At 39.5% G+C, this 24,115-nt stretch overlaps 1 protein-coding gene and 1 long non-coding RNA gene across 4 annotated transcripts in view; one reads left to right on the top strand and one right to left on the bottom strand.

The window, feature by feature from the left end:
- The window catches only part of LOC103061925 (cyclic AMP-dependent transcription factor ATF-7), a 124,372-nt gene extending 109,259 nt beyond the window's left edge, over positions 1 to 15,113 (bottom strand). Inside the window, exon 1 of one of the 3 annotated variants that reach the window (XM_088138014.1) lies at positions 14,896 to 15,113. The gene's annotated coding sequence lies outside the window, so the exon portion shown is untranslated. Of the gene's footprint in view, positions 1 to 14,500; positions 14,639 to 14,895 lie in introns of those variants that run through there. The other 2 variants (XM_088138015.1, XM_088138016.1) reach the window with 2 other exon arrangements.
- Positions 15,114 to 15,144: 31 nt separating this feature from the next.
- LOC103048792 (uncharacterized) lies at positions 15,145 to 18,881 on the top strand. The gene is made up of 2 exons (XR_003085955.2): positions 15,145 to 15,523; positions 18,685 to 18,881. It is a non-coding gene; the product is annotated as an uncharacterized LOC103048792 (long non-coding RNA).
- The last annotated feature ends 5,234 nt before the right edge of the window (positions 18,882 to 24,115 follow it).

Raw genomic sequence — 24,115 nt, 5'->3', positions numbered from 1 at the left:
CTCTACAAAATACAGCAATATTTTCTAGAAATATTGTAATATTCTTCATTAAAAAGCAGCACAACTAAATAAGGATGGGCTAAATTAAAATATTGGAAGATATATTCAAGTTACGACAGTATTGAGGTTCAAGTTTCAAAGTTCATTAGGAAGAATTGTATGGCAATTAAACCATTTTTGCAAAGACTTGACTTCCGGGTAGAAATATGGTAGACTAGCACATCTTTGTGAAATAGCGGGGATGACGCTGAGGCAGATAGCCCAGCATCACACCCAAAGTAATGGGAGCTTCCCCGGACAAGGAGGAAGCTGTGAGATTGCCCACTCAAGCTCCGGAGGGAGGCTCCACGGAGGCGGGGTGGGGGGTAGCCTTCAGGAATGGAACCTGTTGGTGACTCCTGAGTAGAGCGCCTGGAGCCACAGAAGAATACAGCAAGCTCATAGCCTCAGGCAAAGCCTGTTTAAAGGACACTGGGTCCACTCAATCCACTTTCTTAAGCACATTTGGACAAAAAGAATTTAAAAGTGAAAAGAGACTTTTAATGCAACAGAGCACCTAAAGCCATCTGAGTGCATGTACCTTCAACCCATGGAAGGAAAGAGAAGAAAAAGACCACCACCAGCAATTTGGATGGACTTGGTTACAGTGGCGATAGATTGTCATGGAGAAAATGTCGTTGCTAGGAGTTGAAAATGACTTGATGGCACTGTCATAGTGGGCTCAGATTTGGAGTCAGAGGAGGAGACTGATGAGCAGTCAGCTCCAGAAGTGCCCACAAACAAGGAGCCATCAGCTCCAGAGGCACTGGACAGACTGCCAACTGAGCAGGCAGAGGAGGCAGGGCTGGCCAGCAATCAGCGGACATAACTGCCGCCATTCTCTGAAGATGAAGGAGAGGAATTACCATGCCCTCCCAACGCAAGAGCTCAGCAGGCCGCAAAGAGAGTAGAGCAAAGGCGCTCTGCGAGATTACTCGCAAGGAAGGCGTCTCACCCTGCTAAATAGCTGCACTGGGGCTGCTTCCATTAAAATGGAGCAGCAAGTTCAACTTCTCTGTTGATGACAACCATTTGTTAACTCCTGCTCCGTGCACCTTGATTCAGAACCTGCGAACCTCAACATTAGACCCAGACCGGCTGACAAATCTTTTACCCAGTTTTGACTTTTGGACTTTGCCTGACGACTCTCTCTCTCTGCCCGCTGCTTTGGACTGTACTCACTATGGCAAGCTAGCTAAGCATTGGGACTTGTTGCTTTACTACATGTGTGCATGTCTACACTCATATTTACTTTCATTGCAACCACCCCTTCATGTGCGTGTGTGTTGGCCTGGAACAGGATAGGTACATAATCCATCCATCCATCATTTCTGCATATGAATTTCATTAATACACACATCTTCATACATATGCTTTTTACCATAACCCCTGCAACACCTCTTCTTAGTCCATTTCCAGGTCAGACAGAATATATATTTATTTTGATTTGAAAGTGTAAAAAAATAAGTAACTTCACAATGCAAACATAATAAATTTCTGCCAGTATCAAGATTATGTACCTAAGTTCTGCCTGTATCAAGATTCAACACCCAGTATCCAATCTTACAGTCATTATCTACCACTCGGGGTAGCTATCATATAAGATTCCTTTGCTTCTCAACCTGAATGCATATGTGAAAATAAAAACTTGAATTCATTGAAGCAGCAAGAAAGAGAACCTGATATTTGTTAATATCCTAGGCTAACTCAGGTTAATTTACACTCGATTCCCAGAGTGTGCTAAGCCATTACATTACAACAAGTAACAGTGATCTGTTCTGCACATAAGGCTGTCATAGACCATGGTTTACAAATAACAATTCATTACATACCTAGTCAAAACCATGTAATTCACATTATGGCTTAATATTATGTAAAGCCAGGCTTGACTATCAAGCTAAATCACGGCTTGCACTAATAAATTCAAACCATGATAAAGAATGGGAGTGAGATTTTTCTTTTGGTGAAGAGACATATTCCTTCAATGACATTTTACTGGTGAAGCCCATAGTAGCAAGGAGTATTAAGAAGCTCCTTACAAAATATAGTTAAACTTTCTTAATTAAGAGCTTAAAAAAAAAAAAAAACCTCAGGATACCAAAGAATCACAATTTTGGGGATAGTCTTTCTTGTACCATTTGTTAGCCAGTATGTTTCCTACCAAAGAACTTCTGCTTTGTAAAAACAAAATACTACATTCCAAGTGGGAAAAGACTGGATTGTTTCCAGCATATATTTTGACATAAGGTGCAACATATTGTTCAACAGCTAAGATTTCAGCTGCTGTGTCCTGTTTTAATTATCATATTGTTGCAATGGAATAATACTGTTTCAAGAAGCCGAGTTTCTGGATGATTGGAAAAAAAATCTACTGCAACAGATTTGTAAGTACATCACTATTATTTGTACTTCTCAAAATTACTATAAAGAAATATAAAATTCTTAGGAGAAATAAAATGAACTACCTTGCCTTTACTACATCTACATGTTGGAATCTGAGACATCAAATTGGTCTAGTGCATGACTAGTTCTGAGATTGGCACACATGGGTAAGCCAAACTTCTAAAACATGCTTCATTAAAATGTTAGACTTACTACTCCTATCTTGGGCTACTCCAGGCTACCAGTCACTCATGGATCTCCAAGTCACGACAACTGTTATTAAACACATTCATACAGCACTATATTTTTATTAGATTCTTTGCAAGCTATATTAATACAAAGAGAAAAAAATCTAATAAAATGATAATGGACATTATATTAAATAAAATATATGGACTTTACTAGAATTTGAAAAGAAATTAAACATTAATGGCTATAAAGGACAGTAAATTTTCTTCTGTTTTTTTCTGGAACCTCTATGTGGAAAAGTAATCCACAGAGATGAGCATTCTCCTCTTGCACTTTAGAGAATGGAGTTTAGATTCTTATTTTGATGACTCTGTCTACCCATAATGGTAGATCATGGTTTATCCATATAAAAACAACCCCCCAACTGAAATCACCTGCTCTCTCCATCTCCAAAGCATAGCAACAAGGAAGGAACTGGGAGCATCTAATTTGTTTTAGACTGAACAAAACACCAAGAGATGTTTCCAATCCAAGCTACTTTGCAAAATAAAATATAGTTAAAATTACTAGATTTTGTTAGATGTTACACAGGAATGTCAATATTTTATGCATGAAATCTCACTGAAACCTTTCAAAATGTCAGCGTTCTGATAAATAAGATTTCAGTAACTGCAGAAATATTTCAAAGAACTCATGGAAGATTGTTAACACCTTGTGAGATTTCTACAGTTTTCATAGAGAATAGTACCTACCACGTAAGATTAGTGAAAATAAGCAAACTTCAAACACTATAGTTTGAGTTGTATATGTTTCCACTTACCATAGATTTTGAACACCATGACAGCCTGAGATTTGTCTAAAATGACTGCAAATAGTTCCAATCTCCTTGTAGCAGGAATTTTGCAGGAAGGGTTTTGCAGTTCATCCTTATAATACTAAGGCAGTGTTATGTATGAACATAGCATTTTCTTTGCTAGCTTCCTTCTGTCATCACGGACCATGTAATAAACATTGAACATGACTGTCATTCTTTGCCATATCTGTTAGAGCTAGAATCCAATTCACTTACTGATGAATTAGTATATTGTAAATATTTTAGCCTGGATATTTTTAAGAAAGACAGTACTATTTAGCTCTAAATATTATTTTCATAAATGTATCAAAAGCAGAGTTACATTTCCCACTCTACAATCTTGTTTTCAAATTGTTACCCAAATTGAAAAAAATTCTTAAGCTTCAGTGCACCCTTGCTCCCTTAGAACTCATAAGAACTAATTGGTGATTTATGGATTTGCTGATTTAAAAAGATTGAATATGGGAAGAAGTGTATTATGATGTAACTTTAAAGAAGGAGGAGAGATAATAAGTTTGTAACTGCTGTAAAGATCAGAAGTAGCCTCCTTATATATCTTTTCTTCTTTTTTCAATTTGTACTGGTTTTCACATTTTTCTTCTCTTTTTTCCTTTTTCTTAGTCTTACTTTATATTATTTCATGTTTATCTTTTATTTCTGTGAAAATCTTTAATAAAAATCATATTGAAAAAAGAACTCAGAAGAACTGAAACATGCATTAAAACTTTTCTTGAACATTTTCTTATTGCTGCTTTATTTTCTCAAAATCCCAGCTATTCAATGAGGGCTGGAAACTTACCTTAAAATATAACAAAATGAGAGTGGGGATTCATAAGATTCCAACAAGAAACACTAATACCCACTCTTTTTAAGGTCTGGAGCTTGACCTTAAGATTTAAACTTTTCCTACTCCTAGAACTTGAAAATGACCATTTCAAATTACTGCAGAAGGATACTGAAGAAAGAGGAAGAGGAATATCAATAAAGTCCCAAGGAAACACGGACAGGTAGTTCTCGACTTATGACCATTCATTTAATGACCGTTTGAACTTACAACAGCACTGAAAAAATGGACTTATGACTGGTCCTCGCACTTACAACCATCACAGCATCCCCGCGGTCACATGATCAAATTTTGGGCGTTTGGCAACCAACATGTATTTACAACAGTTGCAGCATCCCATGGTCATATGATCACCATCTGCGATCTTCCCAGGGGGCTTCTGACAAGCAAAGTCGATGGGGGAAGCCAAATTCACTTAACAACTGCATGATTCACTTAATGACCGGAGTGATTTGCTTAACATGCGAATGTATTTACAATGGTTGCAGCATCCCAGGGTCACATGATCACCATTTGCGATCTTCCCAGGGGGCTTTGACAAGCAAAGTTGATAGGGGAAGACAGATTCACTTAACAACTACATGATTCACTTAACTGTGGCAAAAAAGGTTGTAAAATCAGGCGCAACTTACTTAATGACCACATTGCTTAGTGATGGAAGTTCTGGTCCCAATTGTGGTTGTAAGTTGAGGACAACCTATATGGCATATTTCTCGGAAGTTCTAAAGGCCTTAATTAAGGAGACACTGTTCATGGACAGTTTCTGTGTACAGTAGGTGGAAAGACAACCTGCTCTAGGAAGGATTAAACTGCCCTTGAAGGAGCAGTGTGTAATGTTGCACAGCTCTTGAATTCATCTTTGTCATTGAAAGATCTTAGTACCTACAGTTGTAAATCGTGCCTGTTTTCAGTTCTGAGTGCCTTGCCAACTAGAGCATTAGATGGAGATAACCTAAACACAGTGATCCATGCTTTGTCTGGACTACTACACTGATTTCTACATGGGGGCCACCACCTTGTACAGAATGCTGGTATTTGTTTATTAAACAGTGTGCTGAATAAACGAATCTCATTAAGGCTTGTGCAAATTGTTTGATGAGCAAAATGCCCCTGTGGATCTATTCCTCATGCTCCAACCAGTCAAAGGGCCAGAATGGCTATTATGAAGCCCTTTGGAAGTCTTCCGGACATGGTTATATAAAGCTTTGCCACCAATCCTGGCAGAAATATACTCTGGGCATCCACACTCATCCTGAAGACCTCAGGAAAGCTTCAAAACAGTCACTCTGATTCTTTAAAAAGTTAGATACTTTGCAGCTTTAAGGAACAAATCCAAAGAGGTGCTTCAGTTGCACAAGTCTTGCAGAGGCCTATAATATAGCACAGTTTAAATTTGCTGCCTTATTTTATTTTTGTTTTGTTAATTACTCAGCGACTCTGCATAGACAGCAATATATAAATTCAGTAAGAAAGAATGCCCTTTCTGCTCAAAGCTAATGCACAAATATTCTCAACTAATCTTTACAGGCTGCAATGCACTTCAAATGAGTACAATATAACAATAGCTAGAGTTGATGGGAATTGTGGTCCACCATTTTTGATGGAGACCTAGTAAAAAAAAGTTAGCTCAGCGTATGCTCACAGTTTTCTAAAGGCATATGAATAGAGACTGTATTCAGTATGATTTCCCAAGGGAGCCTCTGAGATTTCAGGAAATGTTGGCTCCCTGGGATTTAGCAAAACTGTAGCATTTGCTGTTTTCAGACTGTTCCCCAATTTCCTTACAGTAAAATAAATGTTTCCTCATAATTGTTCATGTCTAGGAAGGCATTCTGCAAAACAAGGTTAGAGTATTGCAGTCAAATGAGATTTACTGACAGATAGCTGGAGCTGAATCTCTACTTGTTTCCTAAACACTGCATTTTGAGGTAAACTTCATTCTGGTATAAGCCCACTAAAATATAAAAGCAAGAACGTGATGCTGTCTGACCAAATAAAGTTTACCCCTTCTCATACAACCCTAATTAGATGGGGAGGGAGAACGAATTTACTATATTCTTTTAACATCTTTGCTACAAACAATAACATTCTAACTGCTTTTGCTAATCTTTTAAGCTATTTAATCAGTATAGTATCCCAATACTTATTATTTTAAATATTTATATATGTGTTTTACACCTCACAATTAGTCTCAAAGAGAGCTTACAATTAGCAGAAGGAAAAACAGGGAAAGCACCAAAAACAGAACAACAAAAAAAGTGGGCGGACTATCTCAAGTGACAAGAAAATATAATTTATTATAAACAAACACAGTGCTTTCTGGATAATTCTTTTATCAAAAGCACCACAAAACATCATATAGACAGCTTATATAATTATAATCATAAAAAAATATTCCATATCTAACATAAGACAAGCCCAATATTCAAGATAAGTATGAATCTATAAAACAAAGGTATAAATAAGTATAATAATTATATTTATTCCCTTGTTTTATAAAAATAGAAAATGGTCATTTACCAGGCCTTAAATGTTGCTACTGTTCTAATCAAGATGATCTAGGTGGAGAAAAGACACCAAGTTTGCAAAAGTACTGCTCCTTTAAAGCAGTATCAACTAATTCTAATTTAGTCCCATAACATAAATTAGGAGCTAGCAACATGGGCACTTATTGCAGCCTCAATTTCACCAAAATAAGAGAAAATGACAATTATGAAGACATTGTGTATCTTGTGCAAGATCTCACCAAATGTCACAAGGTTTTGGCAACAGGAGAAGGGTAAGTGCCTGGACCATTCACATGAAATCATATGATGTGGAACACCAGGCTGGAAAATATCACCAACCTACTTAGTAAAGAAATTGGTGGGGATTTCAGGAATCTTAAGAAACTGAGTGAAAACAGGGAAATGAACCTATTTCCAGTACAGAGATGGGAAATCTTGTTCAGCGATCAAGATGATACAATAATCATCTCACTTTAGACAACATGTGCATTTTAGAGGAACATAAAAATACGGCATGCTCTCATTACATGAAAAACAAATGATTGTTGTACTTAATCCGAAGTATCTCAAGTAGAAACCCTACTTATTTTCTTGGACTTTACCCCTAACCCCACACATTTGAGGTGCAAGTGTACAGAAATCCCCTCACAATGTCATCATTGTGCAGCTGCATCAAAAACTGTTACCTGGGGGCAAAATGATACTGAAAATGGCATATATGCTTACCCTTCCCTTCATTCCCAGTAAAATCTGAGGAGATTGGGAACATGCAAATCAGCTCCATCAGCCAGTCATTGCTTGAAGCATTTTTGACAGTGCTACCCTTTTAGATTACGGGATGCTAAAAGATTTCCCAGCTACCATTCACCTACAAATATTTCTCAGCCAACCCAGAATTTTATTTCCCAACTCACAATATAATATGATAGTAAATATCTTTTTTTTTGTTACTCTCATTTTAAAAAGGCACTTGAAAATCACAATATATGACATTGGCACTCACAAGTGTTCCAAAAATACAAATGGATCCTGATTACTTATTACTTATTGGAATAGATCCTTATTACTTACTGTGTAAATATAAAGACCAGGAAAAAAAGCTAAATAATATTAAAGCAGAAACTCTAAAACGATCCTATGGATAACAAAAACATGCTTCATAAAGCAGACAAGAAAGCCCCAGATCCTTCCCTTTGTACCAGCAAATAAAGCTACATACAAACCTTCCTAGAACTACCAAAAACACATCAATGCACTAAGGAAAACTTAATACTTTTTTTTTCAAATTATGTATGAGATTATTTCAACAAACTAAGCAAAAAAAAAGTGTCAGAACCAAATGCAAGAAACTATTTTAAATAAACCATATTCACAATTATGCCTTTAATTTATTGGAATTTTGTGTGCAATTTCCAATTCTTTAAGCCATGAGTATAATGGATTGGAACGGAGAGGCAGCAAAAGAAGATTTTTCTATAGATTTGATTGCTTAAAGCTTTCCCAACATCTAGGAATTATTGAACCCTGAAGCTTTTAAATTAATTCAAATGGGAAGGCTAAACTTCAAATTTAGCTCAAACTGTACTTCAAAGACACAATTTGTGAATAAATCTGAATAATCAGGGTTTCATTTAAATCACTGTTATGAGTCAAATTACTTTGGAGGATATATGGAGGAAAATATATGGAGGAAAAATATAACTGTTCCCTTGTTAAGACTTAATAAAGCATAAATCAACCCCATTAAGCCACAGAACTAAGAAAATTCATGTCTGTCAGAACAAGTTTCAAATATCTAGTTAAATGTGTTATTGGCCAATACCACACTGCCTTTCAATACCTTCTGAAAACCTATATAGATTCAGCTCTTCAGGAGAAGAATTTCCACCCAGGGAGGAAATGTCTATATTGTTGTTATTTTGATTACTATTTTAACATGTCATTTTGTTTTATAATTTTATTTACTTTGGATTTTTCTCAAAAACGTAACAGGGAAGAAATTCTAATAAAATATAAATACAGGAAATAACATTTGTAGTATTGAAACAGGAGCATTGTTAGATGGTTGTACAAAAAACTTATGCTGGTTACTGGTACAGTAGTGAAAGCCTTAGTTATGGGCCCCAATAATCCATGATAACTACATGAAAGTATTAGGCATTAGTCTGAAATTTACAACATATGAAAAGATAAGGCTCCTGTCATTCCCAAACCTGTTCATAACAACTACTGTGATCAGGAGCACATATTAACTCACAGTACAATCCAAGACTTTTTGAGGAATCTATACCATCTATAAAGGCTTTGACAATAGCTTAAGTCCCTTACTCCACACACTATAACAACTGGACATGCTTCCAAAATCTTAGCTATACCTATAATAAGCTATCGGCACAGTGCAACTACACTGTTTATTGTATAATCATACTATTGATAAAACAAAATGTAGTTATGATCCCAGCATTTACACAACCAGTATCCTTGAAATAAGCAATAGCATTCCTCAGCCACTATTTTGGGATGCCCAGTTCAAGAGTCCAACAATTCAACACCTTGTAAAATGATGAGAATGTTTTCTTCTACCTGGTCATCTGTAAATATTTGCTCAATACGAAACATATTTCCACAGAAGCACAATATGCTTAGGGCAGCTGACATGCAAGTATGATTGGGAACATAATGTAGAGACAAAGAGCCTGCTGAATTAGGAGAGATTCGCAAAAATGTTTTTTCATGCACACAAAATTAATATGGATATACAATATCAGTTTACCTCTTTGTATTTACAAATAATATTGAATATATCTTGAAGTACTTCAGTTACTTCTTTCAGTAACCTCTATAATAGTTCTGTTTAATAGATTTCATATTACAAAGAGATGGAAAAAGTTGTTTCATGATAACTTGACTCCTGATGGATACATAGGTACATACATGTTAGTTTTTTGTCATGATGCAGATAGTTTTTTGACTGCTTTCTTCTGAAATCTTGTTTGACTTACTAGTCCAGCCAATAACAAACAGGAGGCTGAGGCCAAAAACAGTGACTTGTTTAAGTACACAGATAGGGTAATACTGGAATTGGGGATTTTCACAGCTCATACACTTGGCCTAAACCAACTCTATCCAACTATAGTTATTAAGCTCCAAAAAGCTGCTAGCCTGCAAAAAGGTTTACTAATCCACTTTCAACTGGAAAAAAAGAAAAAAGAATGCTGTTACTCCATTGCCAGCTTACTTTTCTTTCACAGCCAGTATGGAAGTTAAGAATCCCCTTCCTTCTGTGCTAGTACAATAGTTAAGTTGGCTGACAAAGAAAGGACAAAGGTCCTGGTTCCTCTTTAGTAGCCTGCTCACTTGTCTGGAGGAAGTTCTGTGTGCTTTTCTGCAAACAATTCCTAATCCCCATTGGCAGCCAGGTGGTTAAATATAATTCTACATGACAAGCTCAGACTTTGTGGCATCCAAATGAAAATATGGTAAAAAAGACAATTGCTCACATTGTTTACAATAGTTAAAGACAAGTAGATCTATTAGAGAAATCTTGTAAAAAAGCCCACAATAGTGTGTAAAAGAAAACTACTTGACTGCTGGTATGAGACAAACAAAAAGTCATTTGCCTCTTTTCCTATGATACTTATCGGAGTTTCTAGTTGTTCAGTTTGACTGATTCTATCAATAGAATAACAGAATAACTTAGGATGCAATGGATAAAATCTGTTTGCCATTTTATGCATGCCATTTAACAGATATTTGGGTCTAATGGACTCTTCCCATTATTTTGTTGTACTAATGGTTCAAAACTGCTGTAAAATACAAAACTTTACCAAATTACACTTTCCAGTCCTCACAAGCAACCAACACATCTCCAATGTTCACTTCACATGTAGAACTCACTTAGTACTTGCTAGGAAAGCAGTATATTAATTTCTGCCCAAAGACAGTTCAATGTATGTATTAGCTTCATTATACTCAATGCTGTCAAACAATTCTATGTCATGTCACAGTGCTGTTGCTATGAAGTTCTCAGCCAAAGAAGTGGCTAAGTACACAGGAAACATCTTGAATCAAATCACCTGTCTTTGTCACATTTCAAGAGCTTTGAATAATTTCATTTTGATTTAGCAAGATTCAGTGCTGCAATATGAGAAAATCCTGACATGAAATCAACATGAGAGTGCTCTCTCTCTCTCTCTCAAGATCAAAGCCCTTCATGGCATGTGACCAGGTTATCTGAGGGACTGTCTTTCCTCAATTATATCTGCCCGTCCCATCAGATCTGGCAGAGAAGGCATGCTGCAGGTCCCGTCTGTTAGGGAACTACACTTGGGAGGTCCCAGGAGGCAGCCCTTCCCTGCCATGGCACCCACCTTATGGAATCTTCTCCCTCTGGAAGTGAGGTTAGCTCCATCCCTGTTAATATTCCATAAGTCTCTCAAGACCTGGCTATTTCATCAGGCCTGGGGATCCCAGGGGACTGGTGAGATCTTGAGGTGGCTCCCTTACTGAGATTAACATTTATCCTCTCTTGTGCCTTGTGCTTTTTAATATTTTTTAATAATTGGTTTTTTTAATATATTTGTTTTTTTTAATTAAGTGTTGTACACTTCCCAGAGTCACGTTTGTGAGATGGGCGGCCGTATAAATTTAATAAATAAATAAATAAAATCAACATGTGCTAATATCCCGGCCAACTTTCAAGGAAAAATTAGTATCTAAGAGTACAACCTATGGCCAATAGGATAGCACAGAATTCTTAACTTTTAGTCCTCTATCGTCAAGGGCAAAAGCTCTGCAGCTGGAGACGATCTAATATCTGATCTCCCTTTCCAATTCTAGAATTGAGAAATCCTAATCTTTGAAAGTTCTAAAGGGAGTAAGATATTGTGAAGTTGGAATTAAGGATCTTAAACCTCCCTATTCCTTTTCCATCTCCTCCCCTCCTCCCCCTGCCCCAGTCTAATATTTTTCCCTTTCTCCCACAGTTTGCAAATATAAGGTAAGCTAAAGGATATTCAGGCAAAGCCCATCTCTCAGTTATCTGAAGCAAACATATTTGTTTTCATTACAAGGAGCACAGCAAGTGATTAACTTCTGATGAAACACTCTACTGTACATTTTAAGATTGTCATGTCACTGTAGCTAACAAAGACAGTTTAAATTAAAAATGATTACAAATTGCTTCATGTAGCCTCAGTCAGCAAAGGAACTTGTTACCATGTTAATACAAAACAAATACTTCTCAATTTTGACAATTTTTATTCTCTATTGATTGTCAATTTGCTCTCCCATGTGGACTAATAATTAGGAAGTGCAGTTTAACATAACCACCAACATATGAAGTTACAAGACAAAAAATAATGTAACTTAATTTTGTCTCAATACAAGACAAAAAGTAATGTGACTCAATCCAGGCTATAAGTTAGCCTCTTAAATGCATAATTCAAATTTTATATTAACTGCAAGTAGACCATGCAGCTATAGGCAAACCACTACCCTTTGTTTTCCTAATAGCTATCCAGACTAAATTAGAATACTTTCCTACACTGCTGTTGTCACTGAGGTTCTGTGTGAAGCATCTGGAGCTCTTAAAATAAGCCATATAAATATCATGTATTATTATAAACAACACAAGCTGCAACTACTGCCACTGAAATGAAAGCACTTTCAGTCAAGATAATGGAACAATGTGCATATTTTGGACTTTTTTTTTTACAAAGTATCTTTTGTAACATTGTGGACACTCCAAGATGTTGCTAAATCTGTTATGCATATTAAAGAATGTATTTCCAAATATAGCATTTTTAGCTGTACCCCATCCTGTAATTAATTCCTTTTGTCAACTTGCTTGCTTTATATGGAACAGGGGAATAACAGGTTGGCTGCTTCAACTGAGAACTACCTGACCACCAACAGACTCAGATAAACAAACCAGTCAACTGAAGTAGCTTTAGTACAATGAGAGCCAGTCTGGTCTAGCGGTTAAGGCACCAGGCTAGAAAGCAGGAGACGGTGAGTTCTAGCCCTACCTTAGGCAGAAAAGCCGGCTGGGTGACTTTGGGCCAGTCACTCTCTCTCAGCCCAACTTACCTCACAGGGTGGTTGTTGTGGGGAAAATAGGAGGAAGAGGTGTTAGGTATGTTCACTGCCTTGAGTTATTTATAAAAAAATAATAAAGGTGGGATAAAAAAAAGTACTATATTGCTGATGTGAAATAAACAAAAGCTGGGCTATGAAGAGTTTTTGGCAAAGCCAGTCAGGAAGAATAATCTATTTCCAACGTTCCTCAAAAGAAAATAAAGATAATGTTTGCTCTCAACTCAAGGGGTTGGCAAAGGAGGAATTAGTGTTCCCAAATGGACACCATCTTTTCCATGCTGATTCCAGCTGGTATCACTGGGCTGCTGCCAAGGTCACAGAACTCTCTGATGCCACTTTTAACTAGCTAGCTGACATTGCAAAGCAGCAACCATCAACACTCTATGCTGTCACAACCACATGTTTGTCCATTCCTCTAGGCTGTCTTACTGGCACATATCATGACACAAACATCATTTCCTCCTCCCCATTCAAAGTTGGCAAGTGTCATTTTTAAAAAGTAGTGATCACTACTTTCTTGCCAGCCCTACCCCTTTATATAATAGTAGGGAGACAAGAGAAAGTAAGGAGCAGCAACTCAAGACACCTGATATGGAGGACTGAGCGACCCAGCTACTATACAATCCAAAGACAAGATTTAAGTTTACAGCATGGCAACAACCATTCTTGACTGCCAATTCAGGTAAGCAAACATCTGCTACCTCCCACTTATTTAACCATCCCCTTAAGCAGTGCAGGAGCATCACTCTGCTAGGAGTACAGAAAGTGATGTCTTTCCCTTATGAGGAAATCTCATTTGATAGGGCTGAAGGCGGCTTATTAAGGCAGATGCCTATATAGCTGCTATTCGGAGGCAAACTAGTACCAGGAGAGCAGTACCTTTTTTTTTTTTTAGGGTGGGGGCACCTTCTATAACAATGTAGCAATACTCCTCAGCCGGTTGAAAGCAGACAAGACAGCAGTATTTCAAGGAGCAGCCATCTCTGTTCATTTGTCCCATTCTTAACCCATTTTATATTGCATTATAGACACCTCATCCCCACTCAAAAGAGTTGGACATTCAAATGGAAACGGCTACTTCATGGATGATCAGGCAAGCAGCAACAGCAAGGAGCAGCGACTGCTATTCACTTATTGGTTCCCTCTGGGCAGTCCAGCAAGCCTTCTCTCATCAGCCACATTGCCCAGGAAGACAAAACAGAGGATGGGAGACTCTTGTTACCCCTGCTTCTACTTCATAGTTGCCTCAGAAGGAATTTGCAGTAGCATTCTCTGCATAATCTTCTTGGGCACCAAAGATGGGAGGAATGAGTTTCCCGAGTGACCCAGGAGGCCTCTCTAAAGCCTATTCACTGACCCTGTGGCATCTATTAAACATTGATCAAGCCACCCTCGTTGTTGTTTTACTTATAACACGATATCCAGTATATGGGGGGGAGGGACATATCCTCCACTCAGTCTTTGCAAGAATTGGAGGCGTCTCAGGCCACCCAGCTCTCGTTCCTTCAGAATGATGCTGTTTTGCCCCTCATTAACCTCAGCCCCGGACTATCCGTCTCCTTTCCCATCCTCAGCCATTTCACCCACATGTATATATACACCCATCATACACGTGCGCGAGAAGCACCCTTGGGCCACCCAGGCCGTTCCGAATTCTCTCTTCTCGCACGCCCATCACTCCGACTCCTGGGCGCGCGCCCCTCCTCCTGGCCACCGCCCGGGCCCCTTCTCAGAGCTTCCTCACAGCTCCTGAGGTCCCGCCCACATACGGGAAAAGGGGCGGGTTCTCACTCCAGCTGCATGCTCTGATTAGCCGAGTCGCCCACCACTCGTCCCGACCGTTGCGCTAATTGACGCGGCTGAGCTGCCAATCACCGCCAGGCGGAACCCATCTCGCAAGTCTTGGAGGAGTTAGGCTTTTCTTGAGGGGAGGAGGAGGAGAGGACGGGTGAGAGAAACTGAGAAGCAACGGAGACACTCACCTCGGGAGTGGAGAAGGGAGGGAAGTGACCGAATTCCCTTCCCTTTAAGTCCCCGTGTCCCTCCGCCTGGCGCCGACACTAACGGGACTCTCCCCACTCTTGAGCAGCGGCCCCCAAGTCTTGCTGTGGTGGATTGCTGTGCCCCCCCGTTTTCTGAGCACCCGAGATCCTCGCGAGATTTGCTGAAGAGGCGGGGTCACCTGACCGCAAAGCCAATGAGAGAGGGGTGGGTGGGATTAGGGAAAACAGGAGGCGGCGCTGAGGGTTAGCGGCGGCGGCTAAGGGGACGGTCGGCGGTCTTGGTGCGGCTTCCCGCCGCCTAGCTCCCAGGGCGGGGAGAGCGGGCGGGCGCATGTGCGCGCGAGGCACGCCCACGGAATTCGGGCTACGGCCCTCGAGACGAAGCTGTTCCCGAATTCTTCTCCAGTCTGGCACCCTCCAGGTGCTGGCTGGGAGGTTTTACTCGTATGCCAGCTGGAAGACGGTAAGTTAGGGAAAGTTGATTTAGTCATCCTCTCTTCCAGCCAGTGCCCAGAATGATGGTCGAAGGCCGTAGTGTGCATCAAATATGGCCACGTCCCCAGAGCATTTAACCAGTAAATCTGGAGTTGAGTGGCCTTATTTCCAGGTAAGTGGCTATATCACTTACAGAGTTATGATCTGTAGGGGTGGAGGAATTGCGATAATTAAGACGTTCAACTGTCCTTTGCTATTGACCATGCTGTGTTTAATGTTCTTATTTATTAACATTCCATAACAGATTCTTGTATCTAATCAAACGTGGCTAATTGGAAAAAGCCAAGTAGAGTTAAAATTAGTACTGGGATTGGAGGCCACCAGGAAGGACCTTCCAGAAGAAGGCAGTAATAATCCATTTATATAGTGTTGCCAAGAAAACTGCATGGCCGTGAACCAGAAGTTGAGTTTGAAGGAAGTTTTTATCTTTACCTTTTACTTATCAAAATCCTTCAACATTCTGCTGTTTTAACTTGGATTTAAGGGCCGATTTTTTTCTGATAAAAATGTTTTGCAACTATCAAGATGACACACACAATTTCTATAAAAGGATCAGGTTACCACAGAGACTGGGAACCTATCCCTCAGACATTAACTATGATTGACAGCAAATCAGCTACTATGGTCAATAGTGAGGGATAGTTCAACAATAATACCTGGTCTGGCATAGGTTACCAAACTCTGGATTAGAGTGCCTTTGGTCATCACATTAAACCATACAATTACTTTCATTTTGCCAAGTGTTTTGTGTGAAACTATAGATATTTGTAAATTATGGAATGTGGCTTGATGTGTGAACCCAGTTGTGGCTTCAGTAAACCAAAGTTAAGTAAACCATGAATTAAATCAGTATCTGAACCTAGCAGTATCTAATAAAGATTGTGAAATCAGATTCAGATGTCCACTCAGGCATCTGATAGACCTTGGGGCAATTATACTGGCTGTGTTTATGCTGATATAGCAAGCTCCATATTTTGCCTATATTGACCAAATCCAACCTTTATACTTAAGTTCATGGTTCAGTGTGCTGTGAAAATTTGAATATTTAGATTGAGTTAAGCGTGGGTATACCTATCCAATCCCAGCTGTTGTCTTTCATCTTTCTTTAATTTATAGGTTATTATAAGGATAAAATAAGGGGAAGAATCACTGCACTACTTTGAGCTTATTGGAGAAAGAGCCAACCTAAATGGAAGTAATAAATCCATTAAGAAAACTTCTCTTCTTGAGATTGGCTGGGTTTGTGCACTTTTTTCCGTGCTAACTCCAGTCAGTTGAAGAATTATTACTTGTTTTGCATTGAAATGATTGATGTGGTGCATACTGGCTCACATCTTCATTCTTGTGCAATCTTTTATATCCTCTGGTTTAAAGAATAAACTCATCATACTTAAGTCATACTTAATCGGTTACAGGGATTAACGTGTAATGCACATTTTTATGCCTACCCACAATTTATTACAAATTCCAAAAGATTCATTGTTACAAGGTGGAGGAAAGAGAATAATCTACTTAAAATTGGGATGTTACTGTAGTGCAGCCTTCCCTAACCTAAACGCTGTATTTTAAGACATCTGCAGGAGTCCATCTGAGCGAGTTGTTCTAGTGAATACCCATATTAGTGTCTGAAAGTTTTGCATGCTTCTATTTTACTTAATATTCACTTTATATCAATGTTTTGTTTATCTAATGGTGTTTTAATTTTAACATACAGTACAGTCCTGTACAAAATGGCTGGGTTGGCATAACTTTGTAGTTAGTTTGAAGTACAAACCAACCACAATTTAAGAAACTCAGCTTTTGCAGTGGAGTATGGTAAGTATATTGCATGGATACACCTACTTCAGTTGGACTTACTCCCTTCCCTAGGAATTATGATTTTAGGACTTCCACCTTAGACTGATTCAGGTTCATTGACTAAGTTCACATATTGTTCCAAGGTAATAATTTGCTTAACCATGGCTTACTGAATAAACCACAGTTGGGTGGGTTCATACTACACACAAATTGATCAAACTGCTCTGTCAGTTAACTGGATGTACAAATACAGCATTCACACATGGATTAAACAACCTGAAGCCACAGAGTTGGAACCAGCCATTTAAACCATTGAGTTCAACACACCTGAATGACCCCTACGTGAGGCTTCTCAATATCATTAGTTTGTCAATTGTCATTCATCAAATGCGTAAACAAAAAAGAGATATCCATACATATTTTCACTTGCTATAGATCACATCTCCTTTTAATGTATGTTTATAGCCAGCATCGTTGTAGTAATAGTAAACAAATTCATAAGATAATTCAATTTGAAACAAATGCAATGGAGTCTTACCTCTCTTCAACTCTGTTACCCCTTCTGTCCCAGTGTATTACTGATCTAATGCACAGGAGAGCAACCTATGGCCCCTGGAGCACTTTTCTGAATGCCCCAAAATCAGCAGGCTGATCCCCATAACAATGAGCGGAGAAGCCTCAAAGTGTAACATAAATCCTAAAATCTTAATGCTAAAGTTTTGTTTGCTTAATATAGTGTGAAAAATTTAAGACAGGAAATGAACCTACATTGTTTTTGTTGCATGGAATCTTCTATTAATCACTGTGAGGTAAAGATAGCTGCTTCAGCTATACTATTAGTAGAAACCGATACTCAGTTGTAGTAAGGACAGAGATACCTGAACACCTCCCTTCCTGTAAGGATCCCAACACCTACTGAGTCCACCAAACAATTCTTCTGTCAGAGCAAAGGGAATGAGGACAATACCAGCCCAGCCCACACAAGCAGAGCAAGCCTCTGAAAGCCAGAATCCCACTGGTTCTCTCTAGGGGCAATCCTGGCTTTCAAAGGATTATTCTCTTTATTCCAATATTGGTAGGCTTTGACACCTGATTACTAAATGCATTACGCATTGGTCCAGTTTACCAGCTGGGACCGTATGTATACCTTGAAGCCAGCAAGGCAGACCACCTTTGCCCCAACATGGATAATGTTTATTTCCTGGTTTAAAACCTGCTGGAAAACCAAAGCTGTTCTTGAATGTTTCAGTGCCCTGGGGTAGGGGTGAGAGGAGACCAGGAGGGATAGTGAATCTAGCATTCTTTTAAAAAGGACATCATAATTGCCTTGTTAATACTGTGTCAGTGAAATAATGTCAAAACTGTCAAAGATTAAGCAAATGATACTACAGTAAGTGAACAAGATAGTATTTGCTGCCATTATTAATTAAATGTACAAGCCATGCAGTTATTTAAGTTGTAGCTGTCTCTTTGCAGGCTGCTGAATACCTCTGGGCCCAGTCAACTCAAGAGGAGCCAGCTGACAAGGAAAGTGTGCGATCTAGGAAATATCCCAGGCATTCCCACTGAAATAAGCATGTCCCCTTTGATGTGCCAGGAACAGATGCTATCTGTGTGCAGTAGGGGTCCACAAGGAATATACTGTTGAATAAAAGGGTCAGGTGGCAACTGGAGATGAGGAGTCACTTTTTTGTGAGATGGGCAGTATCTAAATGTGAAATATAAAATAAAATATAAAATAAATAATGAAAACAGCTTTCCTTCCCCAACCAAGTGCTCTTGAGATCTTGGGACTGCAGTTCCCAGAACACCTGTGCTGGTTAGGAATTCTCGGAGTCGCAGTTCCAGTGTACCTGGGAGGTACCCTGTAGGGGAAGCTTGAATTGGTGGTGGGAGTGAAGGGATAAAATGCTGCTTGTATTAGGTGTGGGAAATACGTGGTCATCCAGATGTTGAGCTATTGATTACAGTGGCTACTCATCACTCAGAGATAGCGTCCTCCCACCAAGGGCAAAAAGGACAGAGGCGAACAGTAAAGCAAACAAAAACAACTGTTCTCCTACTGTTCCGACTGTTCTCCTACTGTTCCCCTTTTTTGGAAATGCTTTTACCTCACTGAAATAGCAGGCAACTTTTGGAAATTGTTGTTCCTTGGTATAGGATCCCAAGTATACACACTCAACTGGGTAGCCAGCAAGCTGGCCATCAGCCTAGGTAAGAGCATGGGGTGAGATAAGGCTGCCAGATTTTTTTTCTTTCAGGTGCTGCTCCTGAATAAACAGTTTTCTCTTCTGCTCAAAATTACAAGGGTGATTAAACATTTGCAACACAAATGAGAGGCAAGGCAAGGATTTCTTTTTCTTAAAGCAGCCTTTAAGCAGTATGTACCTTGACAGTATGTATCTTGCCACCAAAGCAATTGACAATCCTTGAGACAGATCTCTGGCAGTCTTTACTATCACTCCTACAGGGGGTTTATACTGCAGCACAAGGTGTAAAGGTTTGATCACGCATTAGGCTTAAGCAGGGACTTTACTTGAAGGGTTTGCTTTTTTTCTTCGCTGGCTACAGAAACCCCATGTGCATGCCCACATTCTTTTCACTGGCTGGTGTTTGAGAGCAGACCAACTCCTAGCTTTTGCCAAGCAAGAAGGGAATCATTCTTTGTTCTTGCTGAATGAATGAATGGAAAGCTCATATCCAGGAGCTAGCGACACACATTCTTTCCCTCAAAATCATTAAGTATCTTCTTACTAGCTGCAGTCAGAGGTGGCCTCAAACTACAAAAATAAGATCCAAAAACAGTCCAGTGCAGAACATCCCTCCTCCCCCAAGCACAAAAAGCCACTCTCTGGGGTTTTAGTCCAGCTCCACATGTGTATGAGACCAAATGGATCATATTACATTCAGGTTTTTTTAATACAATATTTAACACTGTGGCACTTGCTTTATTGAAATGGGAGAAAGAAACCAACTAAATGTTAAATGTAATACAGCTTCTTTGTGTCCAGTCAATTCATCACAGTATGCCTCCTCACCAGAAGCAAAAATGAGCAGAGTAGAATTTAGTTCTCCAACTGTTGACTTCCAAATGTGTTGTACTACAATTTTTATAGATATTTGTTTAGTAAATAATTTCCTGTCATCCTTAACCAAATAGACATACTAAGGAGATTTGTGCAGTAATGGCACCTTTTGTCTCCCCTTCCTGATTTGTCTGGTTTTAAATTACCATGTAACATGAACCCAGGCAATTGTGGCTTTCTTCAGAGCCATGGTGTAATACAGGTAGTCCTCGACTTACAACTGGTTGTTTAATGACCATTCAAAGTTACCATGGCCTCAGAAAGGGTGCTTTATTGCCTGTAAAGCACTTCCGGCCATTGTAAAATGTCACACCACATGCCCCTCCCCCCACAGTCTCCGACCACATCTCAGGTGCTTGGCAACCAGCTTGCATTTATGACTGGTTGCCAAGCACCCTGTGATCATCATTTGTAATCTTCTCTGCCGGCTTCCCCAGAAAGTCAATGGGGAAGCCAGGGAAGGTTGCAAGCGGAGGGAAGCTGAAATCCCTCTGCAGGTTGCAGGAACAGAGCTCAAATTCTGAAGATTTCAGCTCCGTTCCTGTAGCCCCAGGAAGGATTTCTGCTCCGTGCACAGAGGGGAGGGAAAACCCTTCAGCAGGCTGCAGGAATTTTTGAAAGTGAAAGGGCTGCCTGCTGGGAGGATTTCAGCTCCGGGCAGAGCTAAAACCATCCAGCAGGCAGCCCTTTCGCTCTGTCTGCCTAACAATCCAAGAGATCGCTTAAAGACTGCAACTCGGATTGCCCAGATTGCGGTTGTTGAGTGAAGCAATCATGGGCATCCCGCTTAATAACTGCTTTGCTCAACAATTGAGATTCCAGTTCCGACTGTGGTTGTTAAGTGAGGACTACCTGTATCAATCATTGCATCTCATTACTCAATCACCGCAGTCTTACGTTGCTCCGATTCATAATGTGGATAGCTTGGTTTTGGCCAAGTGTAATGTCTGAATCCAACCAATGCTAGTTTTATATTCAACAGGCCACTGTTAAATAATGATTTAACAGAAGAGAGGAAAAGAGTCTATATCTATTCAATGTTCATTAAATATCTATTCTGTCTTTCCTTCAGGAGCCCAGGATGGTGTACATTGTACTCCCATTTTGGATTGGGCTGTGTGTGTGAGAGATGGGCCCAAAGTCAGTGAGCTTCTGTGGCTGAAAGAGATTTAATACTTGTAGTCTGATACCTGATTAGGTACCACACCAGGTTATCTCGTCAGGCTACACTGCATCCACTGAAGCATAGTATAAATGGAATTAACACCAACAATGTTAAGAATTGCACTCTGGAACGATTCTGAGCAGTCTATTCATGTGAACAACGATGCCATCATATTGGTACCACTTTACAAGCAGATGGCATAAACTACCACTCAGTTTTGCAATGTAAGAAAGGTTGCAGTGGGAAAGTAGGAGGTGAGGGAAAGGCAGTGAAGTTTTATGGAGTCCTGAGTGCTCTCTGAGCTTGTTGCCTGCTTGCAGACATTTAATTACCCAGCTAGGTAGCATCAGTGCTAGTGAGTTTGGGGTTTGCTTCCAAGTAGCTTGCCCTGCCAGTGTAGCGGGGGGGTGGTTTGCTCCTTGGTAGTTACTTGAGGGTATTGTTTTCTCCTTGATTGTCTGGTGTTAATCCCTGCTTATCTGGACGTTGGCTGCTGGAAAGGATGTGTTCTGGTCTTTTTGTTTCCTTAGCTTCTTTTATTGTCTCTTTTGAATGGTATGTAAATATAGTTTATTTCTATGTGTTTATTGATGGCTGATTTGTCTGAATGTCAAGCTTCGAGGAATTCCCTAGCGTTTTTGGATTTGGCTTGGTCTAGGATGCTCAGTTTCCCAGTTGAAATTGTGGTTAAGTCCATGTGCTTTGAGATTAAGGAGTTTTCATTGTGTCTTCTATTAGTTGGTGTCTGCAAGCAAATAACCAAGCACAGAAAGCACCAAGGACTCCACAGTTTAACCCTGAGCTACATATATTCTCTTCTATTGGAGTACAGTTTCAATTGTTCTTGTTTGATACTTCTGTATTTCTTGCCTGCCCATTTTCCAGCAAGAGATGAAATAAGTACAGAAAGGATGGGGAAATGCCACAGAGGATATCCATTCTTATTCTAAATGCTTTATATCCCAGATACTTCTAATCCAATGAAACAGATATATATACAGATAGCTACCTCCATTTTGTAGTATTCTGCAGAGAACCAGTAGAAAGACACTTCGCTGATGGAGATGAGAGAAGATTGATGTATTAGTGGTAACAATTTGGGAATGAGGAGTTGAGCAGTTCTACCATTACTACCCATTTTATATCTCTGGTCCTAGATTAAATTATCTATTAAGTACTTCACTTTATCTCCTACATAGACTAAGGACGTCTCTCAGACATGATGTTTCTTCAGCTCATATACAGACTTGTTAGCATTCCCTTCATTGTTTAACTATTATTGCTCGCTCACCCCCTGCCCCCCATAGCCAGGTTGGCATCAGTAGCAAGTTTCCAAAACACAGCCATAACTGTAATACGCAGCTCAGCCAGTTCCTTAGCAACCCCAGTCCAGATTGCCAGGACCAGCTGTGGGTTGACAACAAGCAGCAGCAACCCTAGCCAATATAGTCAGGCTCCCAAGAAGCTCCCAAAATAGTTTCCAACCATTTGTTCACCCTGTACAATCATATGCAAAACATTCTAGTCAAGACAAATGATAGAGCATATGGGCCTTTCCTCCTCAAAAATCCTGAAAAACATTGAAGAAGGTGATGAAAGACCACCACCCTCTTTTTTTCCTTCATTTTTTTCCTTTGACACCATTTCAGCCTTTTTAGGTCAACTCCCCTAAAGAAACCCTGGTACTGAATGATTATATACCTTTTTTATTTTTAAGGATAGAGATGTTTCTAAGTTATGAAATTGTGTTGCACAAGATTCATTCCTTTTCTCATATAAGCAACCTAAAGGAAGAAGTGGAGGGAAAGTCCCATGGCAGAAAAACAACCAAGTCGAAAGCCCTTCCTAATTCTAGCGGGGATGCAGAAGATGAGGAAGCAGCTGAAGGTTTTAGTGCTGCAACCGAAAGGATTACAATTCCAGATTTTCCACCTGGCCCATGGGCTGGCTTTGCTGTGAGCAGGAAGGCAGATCTGTTCCATTTAATGCCCCTGTGATGCTGTGTTGGAAGCACTCAATTTTTTTTTTTTTTTACCTGATATGTACTTAAGCTTAAAGAGTTAATTACCAAGCAATGGATTGAAGAACACATACCTATTTGGCTTCTCTTCCATTCTCTCTGTTCCTCCTCCAAATTTGATATTTTTAAATCCTCTCTGACTTTTTCTTAGTAGCTAACAGAGCTGCCTTTCAATAGAACCTTCACACCCCAGGCTTTTTAAAAACATAAGTATGAACATTACAAGAGTGGGCCATAATCTTAATACTTTTCTTCTAAACTTCCTAGAGCATCAAGGCAATTTTCACCTTAGTATGCTCTATTACATTGACAAGAATTGACTACAGACTTCTGGAGTCGTCATAAGTATTGCTAATAAAGTGCATGGTGGTAAACATTGTCACATAAGCCAAAACTCAAATAAGCACCAAGCTAGAATAGTCAGGAACCCTGCCCTATGCTTTCCAAGATACCCATAAGGCTTAAAAAACAACAGTAGATAATCTGATACCTTCCAGATATGTTGGAATTCAACTTCTATCAATTGTACCCAGCACACCCAACAAGAGATTGTTCAAGCATAATCCAAAACATCTGGAAGATAAAGGGACTGAGAATACTTTTTTCCATATAAGAGTATTAACCTGAAACCCAGAG

This window comes from Python bivittatus, unplaced genomic scaffold (genome assembly GCF_059951505.1).
Source record: "Python bivittatus isolate LINGU-HERP-01145 unplaced genomic scaffold, Pbiv_v1 ctg000220_np1212, whole genome shotgun sequence".
Lineage (NCBI taxonomy): Eukaryota > Metazoa > Chordata > Lepidosauria > Squamata > Pythonidae > Python > Python bivittatus.
This window is presented reverse-complemented; position numbering and strand designations above follow the sequence as displayed.